At 42.8% G+C, this 11,022-nt stretch overlaps 1 protein-coding gene across 2 annotated transcripts in view; it reads left to right on the top strand.

Annotated features, from left to right (window-relative positions):
• Nucleotides 1-11,022, top strand: part of Fam149a (family with sequence similarity 149 member A) — a 39,284-nt gene that overhangs the window by 9,702 nt on the left and 18,560 nt on the right. The window contains exon 1 of one of the 2 annotated variants that reach the window (XM_013352034.2): nucleotides 9,431-9,808. The exons of the other annotated variant lie outside the window; for it this stretch is intronic. The gene's annotated coding sequence lies outside the window, so the exon portion shown is untranslated. Of the gene's footprint in view, nucleotides 1-9,430; nucleotides 9,809-11,022 lie in introns of those variants that run through there. 2 annotated transcript variants of the gene reach the window in all.

Raw genomic sequence — 11,022 nt, 5'->3', positions numbered from 1 at the left:
GTTAGGTAGACAGATATAGATAGACAGATGATTGATAAATGATAGATAGATAGATAGATAGATAGATAGATAGATAGATAGATAGATAGATAGATAATAGACAGACAGACAGAATTAATACAATGCATCAGATCCTCTGCAATGTAGGGGTGGGATGGTTACTTTTATATGTCTTGACTGTGTTAACATGTTTAATTCCAAAACCATCTTAGATACTATAGCATAATTGAAACAAAGGACTTTTTTTTTTTTAAAAAAAAAAAAACTGCTGTTGAGATTACTGAAAATATCTGCAACTCAAGAAGTTACCAACATTTAAAGTAACAGCCAAAATGAAACATGGGTGGGAGATGAGATGAGCCACTCGGAAGTGACACCGCTGGAAGACAAAGACCAAGTTTCCAGCAGCTTCCAAAACTTTCTGTCTACCTTTCAATACCATCTGAAGATGCCAAGAGCAAGAGTTAGCATAACTGCTTCACCTAAGTCTTAGTCTCCATGGGGAAACACGGGCCTGCTAGTAAAAGGTTACTGGAAAGATAATTTATTCCCTTCCATAAATCGTGGATAAAGTTAATTCTCCTTTTGGGGAGAGGGTTTCCACCTTACAGCTGATTTTGACATTCAGAACTGTGATTTGATTTACTCATGGGTAAGAATAAATTAATTTCACTCTGCAGCAGTCATTTTGGGAATTTCTGTCTTTGGAGAGATACCACTAAACATTATAAAATAAAACAAACTCAGAATCTCCTGTGGAAAACCTTAGCACCCACTGCTACTGTCTTCACACTTTGATCTTTATTGTGGTGAAGAGCTGGTGCTTGTTTTATGGGAACAGAGCTGCTGTGTTCCAGAGCTTCTTTGCTCACAGAAGAAACTGACTTCAATTTCTTCTCTATTGTTTATCATATCTCATGTTGGCAACGTAGTGGGCACACTTTGAGTCTAGCAGTGTTGGTGCGTATGTGCTACAAACACACACTGAATCCAGATATTTGCAATCCTTGGTGAAAATGTTTGATGTTGCCCCACAGTGACCGTGAAGCAGGAGGCAACTTGACTTTCCTTGTAAGTTATTAATGAGTTAAAGCACCACCCCTTTCTATGTTAATTTCTTAAACATATATTCTCCATATGAGAAAAAATATACAATTTTTTTCCTGAATCTAACTTATTTTGATTAATAGTTTCATTCAGTTTTCTGCAGAAAAATTTATTTTTCTGAATATAAACACCCTACTGTTTATATATACATGTATATAATAAATATATTTATTTATTTATTATTATTACATGAATGTAGGTGTGCACATATTATATGCAGAAACATATACATATATGCATCGTATGCATATATATAAACTTTTCTTTATGCACTTATCAACAATACTATTTTCAATGGCTCAGTGTCCATTGGGTAACTTTTAAGATTTAAAAGAAATATGATTGCTTGTGTTACATACAACCCCAGTGAACTCCTCAAAGCTATTAATAAGTGATTCCATGGATCCTTTTTCTGCTTGGTATTTAAAGTCCTCGTTTCTCAGCCACTATGTTCTGTGCTGGCGAGACACAGTAAGGCGTGGTCGTAAGAAGTGTTGAGCGTCAGAGCCACCACTAATTAATCTTTAAGTTGGCTTTGCAGCTGTGTGGGATCAGGGTGTATGTGCTGCTGTTGAGGGGTTTGGATAATGTGTGCTTCCCTCTTGTTCACTCGTTTCTAGCGTGCATATTGGTAATGATTAATCAGGTATCTTTATTACTTTCCTGTTGATAAAAACTTCATGACCAAGTCACCTCATAAAAGAAAGCATTTAATTTGAGGCTTCTGGTTTGAGAAGGTCAGAACTCATGATGGCATCAGGGACAACTGGGGGCTCACATCTTGATCCCCAAGTAGGAGATGGGTAGTGGTAGGGAATGGCACAAATCTTTTGAACCCTTAAAGTCTGACTCCAGCAACACTCCTGCTCCTACAAGGCCACCCTCGTGTCATTCCCAAACAACCACACCAACTGGGGTCCCAAATATTCGAACTTAGGGGCCTACAGGGACTTTCTTATTCCAACCACTACAATGTGTAGTATCTTGCATTGTTCCTAAACTTCTTTCAAGTTGGGGATACTCTGAAAGCTGAGAGTTATGTATATATATATATATGTGTGTGTGTGTATATACATATACACATATACATATATATGTTTTTCGAGACAGGGTTTCTCTGTTGCTTTGGTGCCTGTCCTGGAACCAGCTCTTGTAGACCAGGCTGGCCTCAAATTCACAGAGATCCGCCTGCCTCTGCCTTTTGAGTGCTGGGATTAAAGGCGTGCGCCACCACAGCCCAGCTGGATGGTATATTTTTAAATTGCAATAAATACATGTATCAAAATATCATTTTAACCATTTTTAAATGTAATCAGGGAGTTGGCTAGATGGCGGTTGTGTGACCACCATCACTAACATCCATCTCCACATCCCCCTCTCCTCTCTCTCCCCTGGAAGCACCATTTTGCTTTCTTTCTCTGCTTCACAGTTGTAGAACTATGTGCCACTTTTTTCTTTCATGCCTTACTTAGTCTACTTTGCATCATGCTTTTTCAACTTTAGTTTACATTTTTTGTGTTCACTGTGTGTGCTAAACAGAACATAACCGATTTATGTAAGCAGGAGCATGGTGTCAGGGGCACATGACCTCTGTCATGTTTCACGACAAGGTTTGCACCCAAGTGTTTGATGTCCTGAGATGCTATGGATGGTAGACACACCCCAACCTCCCAGTGGAAACAAGAAAAGTGGTGGCCTTTATTTTCCATTTCCAACCTCTTAAGCATTTGCTGGTTGTCAGCTAGAAATAAAGCGTTAAGTAAAGTCGTATATGAAATGTTTCCAGGCCTGACTTGGTCTAAGTGCTGTCTGTGCAGTGGAGGAAGAATGGACTCTCACTTCTCATGAGGCAGGAAGCAAACACCAAGAGCCCAGTCACCTCTGGAGTCCTGTAAACTTAGGTTCTCCTTTCGGCTTTGCTCAGCTAAGGGTCCCACAGCAAGAAAAGGAACTTCTGTGTTCTCTCAAGTATACTTTTCCTGAGCCCGGTGTATTCCGTACTTATCCTGGCCAGATGCAGAATCCAACAGTTCTGTTCCGTGGCTGGGAAGGCCCTATGCAGCTTGTGTTCCCCACCCAAAGGCAGAGTGGGTTTTACTTCGAGAGATGGTCGCCAATTGTATCAGGAAGCCTGGCTGAGTATGTCATATGCTAGAGCAAGGGTTCGTGTGCCTGGCTTGGAGTGACAGGTTGTGGGCCTCATTTTCTTCTGTAATAGGAAAACTCAGCGAGATCCTCTTCAACATCTGTAATCAGAAGTCTAGGGGCTGGCAAGATGGCTCAGTAGGTAAGGCTGCTTGCCGCCACTCCTGAAAACCCAAGTTAGACTCCTGGAACTCAGACGGTGGAAGAAGAGAACCAACTTACGCAAGTCATCTTCTGACCTCTTCATGTGTGTGCACTAGAATGCTTGTGTACGCACGCACACACACACACACAATCAGCAAACAAAATATAGTAATTAAGTAACTAATATATACTGAGGGGTGAGAACAGGCCAACAGTGACACAGTTCCTGGGCTGAGTCCTTCGAGGAGTAGAGTGTGGCTGTGAATTGGCATAAGAACTATCAAACACACGAATAAGAACCATGGTTCCCACAGTCTCAGCTGGGTCCACGAAGGGCAGGACCCCTGAGATTTGGTGAGAAACCCAAATTCTCACCCGGTAACTGTTGAAGTGGAAAGAGTAAGGCAAGGTCCAATGACTCGTATTCTGACCAATGCTCAGGGGATACAGGTGCAGGTAAAAACTGAGGCCTACAGAGCTCAGGCGTGATCTGTGGGAGCAGAAGTCAGTGAGCACATGGGATTCTGTACGTAGATTCTTAGGCTAACTGTAATGTCTATGTTATTTCAATTCACAGGTTTTTGGAAGTAGTTTTGTTCTTGTTATTTTTTTGTTTTGTTTTGTTTTTCGAGACAGGGTTTCTCTGTGGTTTTGGTTCCTGTCCTGGAACTAGCTCTGTAGACCAGGCTGGTCTCGAAGTCACAGAGATCCTCCTGCCTCTGCCTCCCGAGTGCTGGGATTATAGGCGTGCGCCACCACCGCCCGGCTCTGTTCTTGTTATTTTAAGAAGGGTTTGAAGCTAAACGATTGTAGTGGTATTTCATTTGTATTTTAATAAATTAGGCTTGTGTGAAGATCAGAGAGTAAAACAGCCCCACTGATCAGCCTTACAGACTAGGCACTGGTAACACACATCTTGAATCCTAGTAGCCACACTAGTTGCCATAGAAACAGGGCAGTGCATGCCTTTAATCCCAGTCCTAGAGAGGATTATAAAACAGGAGGAAACAGTTCTCAGTCACAATCCCATTCTGAGATTCCTGGAGGCAGGATCGCCATTTCAGACTGAGGTCAAGAGGCAGTGGCTGACTGCTTTGCTTTTTGGATCTTCAGGCTGAACCCCAATTTCTCTCTCTCTGAGCTTTTATTAATCATGCATCAAACGACAGAGTTTGAAATGCTTATATGGTAATGGTTATAAGTATGAATAAAAGTACAGAGTGAGACTCTCTATGCCCTATAAAGATGTTTCACAGAGTTATATTGAGGCCAGACAAGGCAGACCAGTATGAGGAATAGGTTTCCAAGAAACAGTCAAAGTATTAGGGACAGCCCCTGCTCCCACGGTTAGGAGTTTCACAAGTACACCAAGCTACACAATTGGCATGCACACACACACACACTCTATCTATCTATCTATCTATCTATCTATCTATCTATCTATCTATCTATCTATCTATCTATCTATCTATGCAGAGACAGAGAGACAGAGACAGAGAGACAGAGACAGAGAGACAGAGACAGAGAGACAGAGACAGAGAGAAAGAGAGAGCCTAGGTCAGTCCTATACAGGCTCCCTGGTTATTGATTCAGACTTTGTGAGTTCCTATGAGCCAGGTTAGTTGTTTCTGTGGGTTTTCTTATTATGCCCTTGACCCCTCTGGCTCCTAAAATCCTTCCTCCCTCTCTTCAGCAAGATTCTCTGAGCTTGGCCTAACGTTTGGCTGTGGGTCTGCATCTGATTCCATCAGTTGCTAGATGAAGATTCTCTGATGACAATTGGGGTAGTCACCAATCTGATCACAGGGGCTGACCAATTCAGGTTATGTATCCACTATTGCTAAGAGTCTCAGCTCTTGTCATCCTTGTAGATTCATGGGAGCTTCCCTTGCATCAGGGATCTACCTGATTCCTAAATTCCACCCTATCAAGACATCTGTCATTATTCTCCCTTCATTCACCTTTCAACCCAATCCCTCATGTTCCCATCCCCACCTGTCCCCAGTGTGCCCAGGAGGTCTCTTCCATTTCCCTTTCCCAGGGAAATCCATGCATTTCCTTTTTGGGTCCTTTTTGTTACGTAGCCTCTCTGGAGCTATGGATTGTAGCCTGCTTATTCTTTACTTTACAGATAATATCCACTTATGAGTGAGTACATGCCATGTTTGTCTCCTGGACCCGAGTTACCTCACTCAGGATGATTTTTTTTTCTAGTTCCATCCATTTGCCCACAGATGTGATAATGTCATAGTTTTTAACAGCTGAGTATTACTCCATTGTGTAAATGGACCACATTTTCTTCTGAGATACCATTTTAGACCTGTTAGAATGACTAAGATTAAAAACACTGATGACAACTTACGTTGGAGAGGATGTGGAGTCAGGGGAGCACTCATCCATTGCTGGTGGGAGTGCAAACTTGTACAGCCACTTTGGAAATCAGTATAACAGTTCCTCAGAAAACTGGGAATCAACCTACCTTAAGACCCAGCTGTACACTCTTGGCTGTGTACTCAAAGGATGCTCGATCATATCACAAGGACATTTGCTCAGGTGTGTTTATAGCAGCTTTATTCATAATAGCCAGAACCTGGAAACAATCTAGATGTCCTTCAGCTGAAGAATGGATAGAGACAAATCTCTATAAAGTAAATATCTGAGCTCAGAATGTGTCAGTTTGGATAACACTGCTAGCTCTTGGCAATTTGCAAAACGTTGCTAGCCTTGTTTTTCTCTTCTGTGTAGGAGAGAAGTGTCACTTGGGATAGTTTTGAAACTTAGAAGTAGAATACTTAGTGAATCCACCCATAGTAGATTCTAATACTAGGACATTTCCTGCCTGCTGTGTTTGTCAGATAATTGTCTCAGAAAGGGTGATTCCTGATCTAAACAGGATTCTCCATCTATTCTGGGATGAAAATCTTGTGAATCCCAAATCTCGAAGAAACAAAACAAACAAAAACTCAAAAGACAAAACAATAAAACACATAGTTTTATGTTCAGTGCAAGGATTATAATGACAAAAAAGGGACATGGCGCCATCTACTGACTTTCTTCCAGCGTTGGATGACAATATTTTCATACCAGTGTCTTGAATAACCAGAAATGAATAAGGAAGGTGAGTGTATGTAAATGGAGATTGTTCTTTTATTTTTCTGGTCTCCCAGACCCAAGTATATTATTTACAACACTGCTTAGTCAACAGCTCAGGTGTCTTCCTAGCTAGCTCTTATATCTTAAATTAACCCATTTCTTTTATTTTATATTTTACCATGAGGCTCATGGTTTGGTACCTTTTGCTTCTTGGGTGGCTACATGGCATCTCCCCAACTCCACCTTCTTTCCTCCTCTATCTCTGCTTGGATTTCCTGCCTTGCTATATTCTGCCCTGCCATATATCAAAGTAGCTTCTTTATTAACCATTGGTAATAAAACATAGTCACATCATACAGAGGGGAATTCCACATCAATTGTAAGTGTTTTTAAGTATATTATTTCAAATTTTACAATGGCTTCCTATAAGAATGCTCTTTTTTTAGAATCTGTTTCTATAGTACATTTGTCACAGAGGCAATCACCATGATGTTGCTATTAACTGGGCTCATTTTTTTTTTCTGATTTCACTAGATTATTAGGTATTAGTCAGTGTTCTCCAGAATAATAGAATGAATTGGAAGCACACATGCATATGTGCACATGTGTATACACATGTATGCATGTGTGTAGCTGTGTGTATAAATGAGTATTCATTTATAAATGTGTTTTCACTTCTTCTCTTCTGGGCAGTGGTGGACGGTCTAGAATCTAGACTCCCAGAATCTCCAGATCCACTGAATGATAAGATTTTATCGCTTTATTACTTAAGCAAGCGGTGTTGCTCTAGATTTTGTAATTGGAATAAAGATAGATGTGAATGAAATGTCATAGATAGAAATAGATGGAAACAGAACAATTTGCGTGATGAACAGAATTCACAGGAAATGGGAGACAGGGCAGGAGATATAAATCATTAAGCAGCCCGGGTCTCGGCTCAGATCCTTGCTCCTCCAGGGTTTGGCTTGTGAAGACCTCAGAAACAGCTATCGCCTGGTCACCACCCCACTGTTCACTCTCTGTGTAGAAGGCTGATGGCTCCTTCAGGGCCAAAGCCATGGTTCTGGCAGCGACGGCAGGCTCTGCCATTCATTCCATGTGCCAGTTAAAGTCAGTAATGGTGAAAGCAAAGATGAGTAATGGTGGAAAAAAATACAGAGAGAAATTTTATTCAGTGTGATGACATTGGGAGAGGAAACCAATAAAGGGGGATCCATCTTCCGGATCCCAATCTGAATTTCATATTTTAAACAGAAGAAGTTGAGCAAGGACCAAGACCGAATAATTAAGCAACCTTGGTCTAGACGCGGACTCAATGATCACTGTTTCAGCCCAGAACCTGCTCTTCGGTCCTCCCAGACAGGTATTTAGAAATAAGAACTTTCCATAGAAGTATGAGTGACCTCAAGTGGAGGAGAAAACAATCTTGACAGCATATCTGAATTCTATAGGTTGTGAACATGGGAAAATGAGCTTTTATATTTTTTAAATTAAAATACAATTAACATGGTTTACCTCCATCCATTTTCTTCCCCAACTCTTTCCATAAACCTTCTCCTCACTCACTCACAAACTCATGACCTCTATTTTTTTAAAAATGATTGTTATATATGCATATAAATGTATGGCTAAATAATCCTAAGTATATAAGTAAAGCCTGTTCAGTCCATATAATGTTACTTATGTGTCTGTGAGTTCAGGGCTAAGCATTTGGGACTGGAGAATGGATTTTTCGCTCTACCCTGGGGAAGGCTGTTTCTCCCACTCTCACCATTGTTTAGTTGCCTGTTTCTTTGAGGATGACAGCAGTGGCTATGCTAGTGCAAAAGGGGGCGGGGCTTCTCATGGGCCTCTATCTTAGAGTTTTCAGTTTGATTTTTTTGTCGTTGGAGATTGCCCTCAGGGTCTTTTACATATCAGATAAGCAGTTTACCACTGAGTTGCACACCTAGAACCATTATTTCATTCCAGTAAATTAGCTGTGTATTGGTATTCAAAAGTAGATATCTGGGCTGGGTGGTGGTAGAACATGCCCTTAATCCTAGCACTCAGGAGGCAGAGGCAGGCAGATTTCTGTGAGTCTGAGGCCAGCCTGGTCTGCAAGAGGTAGTTACAGGACAGGCTCCAAACACAGAAACCCTGTCTTAAACCCCCCCCCCAAAAAGAGTATACACACACACACACACACACACACACACATATACACATACACACAAACACACGTGAATGAGATAGCTCACGTTTATAATCTTATTGGTCACTCAGGAGTCTGAAACAACAGGTCTACTAACTACAGTTGGAGGCTACCTCTGGCTACACAGTGAGTTTCCCAACCAACTTGGGCTACAAAGAGTGAGACCTCATTTCAAATCATGCAAGAAAACAAACCGTGCATTAAAACCTAATGAGTCAACCAGCAAGGACGCTCTTTGGTTTACAGTAAAATGACTGGTTTGCGTGACTTTAAGCATCTATTTTGCAGAAAGAGAGACAGCACAGGAAAAGATGCTAATCTTGCGTGTCATCAGACCCAAAGCTCCAACTAATTGAATAATTAATCGATCACGCATTTACGAGATCTGGGCCTTGGTTATTTTAAACCTCTCTTGCCTTCTCACTTGAAACCTTGCTTCTTGTCGATGCGGAGAGGAGGGATGTGAAAATCTCTTACAGTTCTTTGCCTTTCTCTTCGGAATCTATATGCTCTTTCAGAGAAGCTAGGCTGGAAGCACCACGGCTTGGGAAATCCAGATTTTAAAGAGGACTATGGGGTTGGCCCGGGGAGGCCACCAAAACTCTCGTCCCTGTCTAAAGAAATCTGTGATCTACCAAAGCAGTGGCCAGCTTTTCAGGAGGCCCTGGCCAGAGAGGGCGGGAAGGGGCGGGGAGTGTTGGCCACGATTCTGCCCACTCCAGGCCGAGCCGAGGCGTGGGGCAGGAGAGATCCGAGGGTCTGGAGACCTCGTTGTGGCATCCAGCCTCCGCCGGACCTGAGGGTCCGAAGCGGAAAGCCGTGCCCGGAGCCCCGCGAGCCGCCGCGCCCATGGGCCCCGCTGGTCGGGCAGGGAGCGCCGCTGGCTGCGTCTCTGCGGGCTCGTGGGTCCCGGGCGCGCCGCGGTGGCAGGAGCAGCGTTCGCGGGGCTAGGGGCTCAGCGCTGGGCGGGCGCGGAGCTGAGGCCCCAGGATCGCGGGGACATGTGGCGTCCCTCGTCCCGCGTGGGGCCGGTGCGGGGAGCCACTGCACCGTGGTGCCCAGGCCTCGAGGCTCCGGGCCAGGCCTGTGGGACACAGAGCAGAATCTGGGGCTCATTGTGATTGGGTAAGTTCGCCATCCGAGTCGGATGCAATGAGTTTTAGATCATGGCTTTTTTTTTTTTTTTCCTGAGAAGTGCGTGGTGTTTTCCTCGGCCGGCAAAGGCGAAATCCACCCTGTCTGTGCGTTCTTTCTGGCATTCATTCATGAAATTGTGCCGCGCTGACATCAGCAGGCCTTCCCAAATGACGTTACTACTTTGCTTCTCCAAGAAGCAATTAGGGTTGCTTCTTGGGATTCGGGGAACCACCCTTTCGTGTGTTTGTTACAGAATCTAAAATCAGACCCTTGTTGGCTTTTATTAGTGGGGAGGAGCGCTTGCTTAGCATGCATGAGGCCCTGTGCTCAACACTCAGCCCCGCATTAAAAAAAAATAACAACACTGAAAACTTCACTATTCTACATTTTGATGCAGAGATTGTACTTATACTCATTTCAAACACTCCTCTCAAATGGTGTTTTGAACACTGTGAGGACTGTTAACACTTGAATTTCCACAGGACAGTTCCACCCAATTTTGCAAGTTATCAAAATCAACCTTAAAAAATTAATAAAAAACAGAGGAAGTCAGATCTCTGGATGAAGTACTGAAGAGCTAGCTAGCTATTCAGCCCTAACTTCGATGTGCCTGCAAGGTAGTTAGTGCAAAGTGGTTCCATTCAGTCCACCCAGAGGGAGCCCACCTCTTGGTTTCAAATGTAGACACAACAAAACTGTTACTATCTCTAAAACATAAGCTTCAGGAAAGAACTAACGTAAGATTATCAAATGTCTATATATTAGATAGCATAACAGACATTGCACCGGATGTAGGTTTTAAAATAGTTACAGCTTAGGATATGTCCCGTAAGTTTGCATGTTTTTTTTGCAGGCTGAGTAGACTAAGAGGAGTTAGCAGTTTACTGGGGAGTAAGCTGTTTAAAATATGCTTGGAATGACAGATCAGCATTTGGCTAGAGAGAAACATAATAATAACATAATGTAAGAAACAAAGACCCTTTGTGACTGTGTTTGGAATTCATGTTAGGACCTTATGCTCCTTGAAAGCGTTCATGTTAGCCGTCCTGCGGTGAGGTCACTTCCATCTTCGCCACAGCTCTGGAGTCAAGGCTTCTAGGGAGGATGGCTGCTGTGTTGTCAGTTTACAGAAGTGGGTGTTGAGCTCAAGTGTCAGCGGGCGGGTCCACCATGAAGACGGTGTCAGGAAAGACTAACATTAA

The sequence above is a fragment of the Microtus ochrogaster genome, linkage group LG7_11 (assembly GCF_000317375.1).
Source record: "Microtus ochrogaster isolate Prairie Vole_2 linkage group LG7_11, MicOch1.0, whole genome shotgun sequence".
NCBI classification, from domain to species: domain Eukaryota; kingdom Metazoa; phylum Chordata; class Mammalia; order Rodentia; family Cricetidae; genus Microtus; species Microtus ochrogaster.
This window is presented reverse-complemented; position numbering and strand designations above follow the sequence as displayed.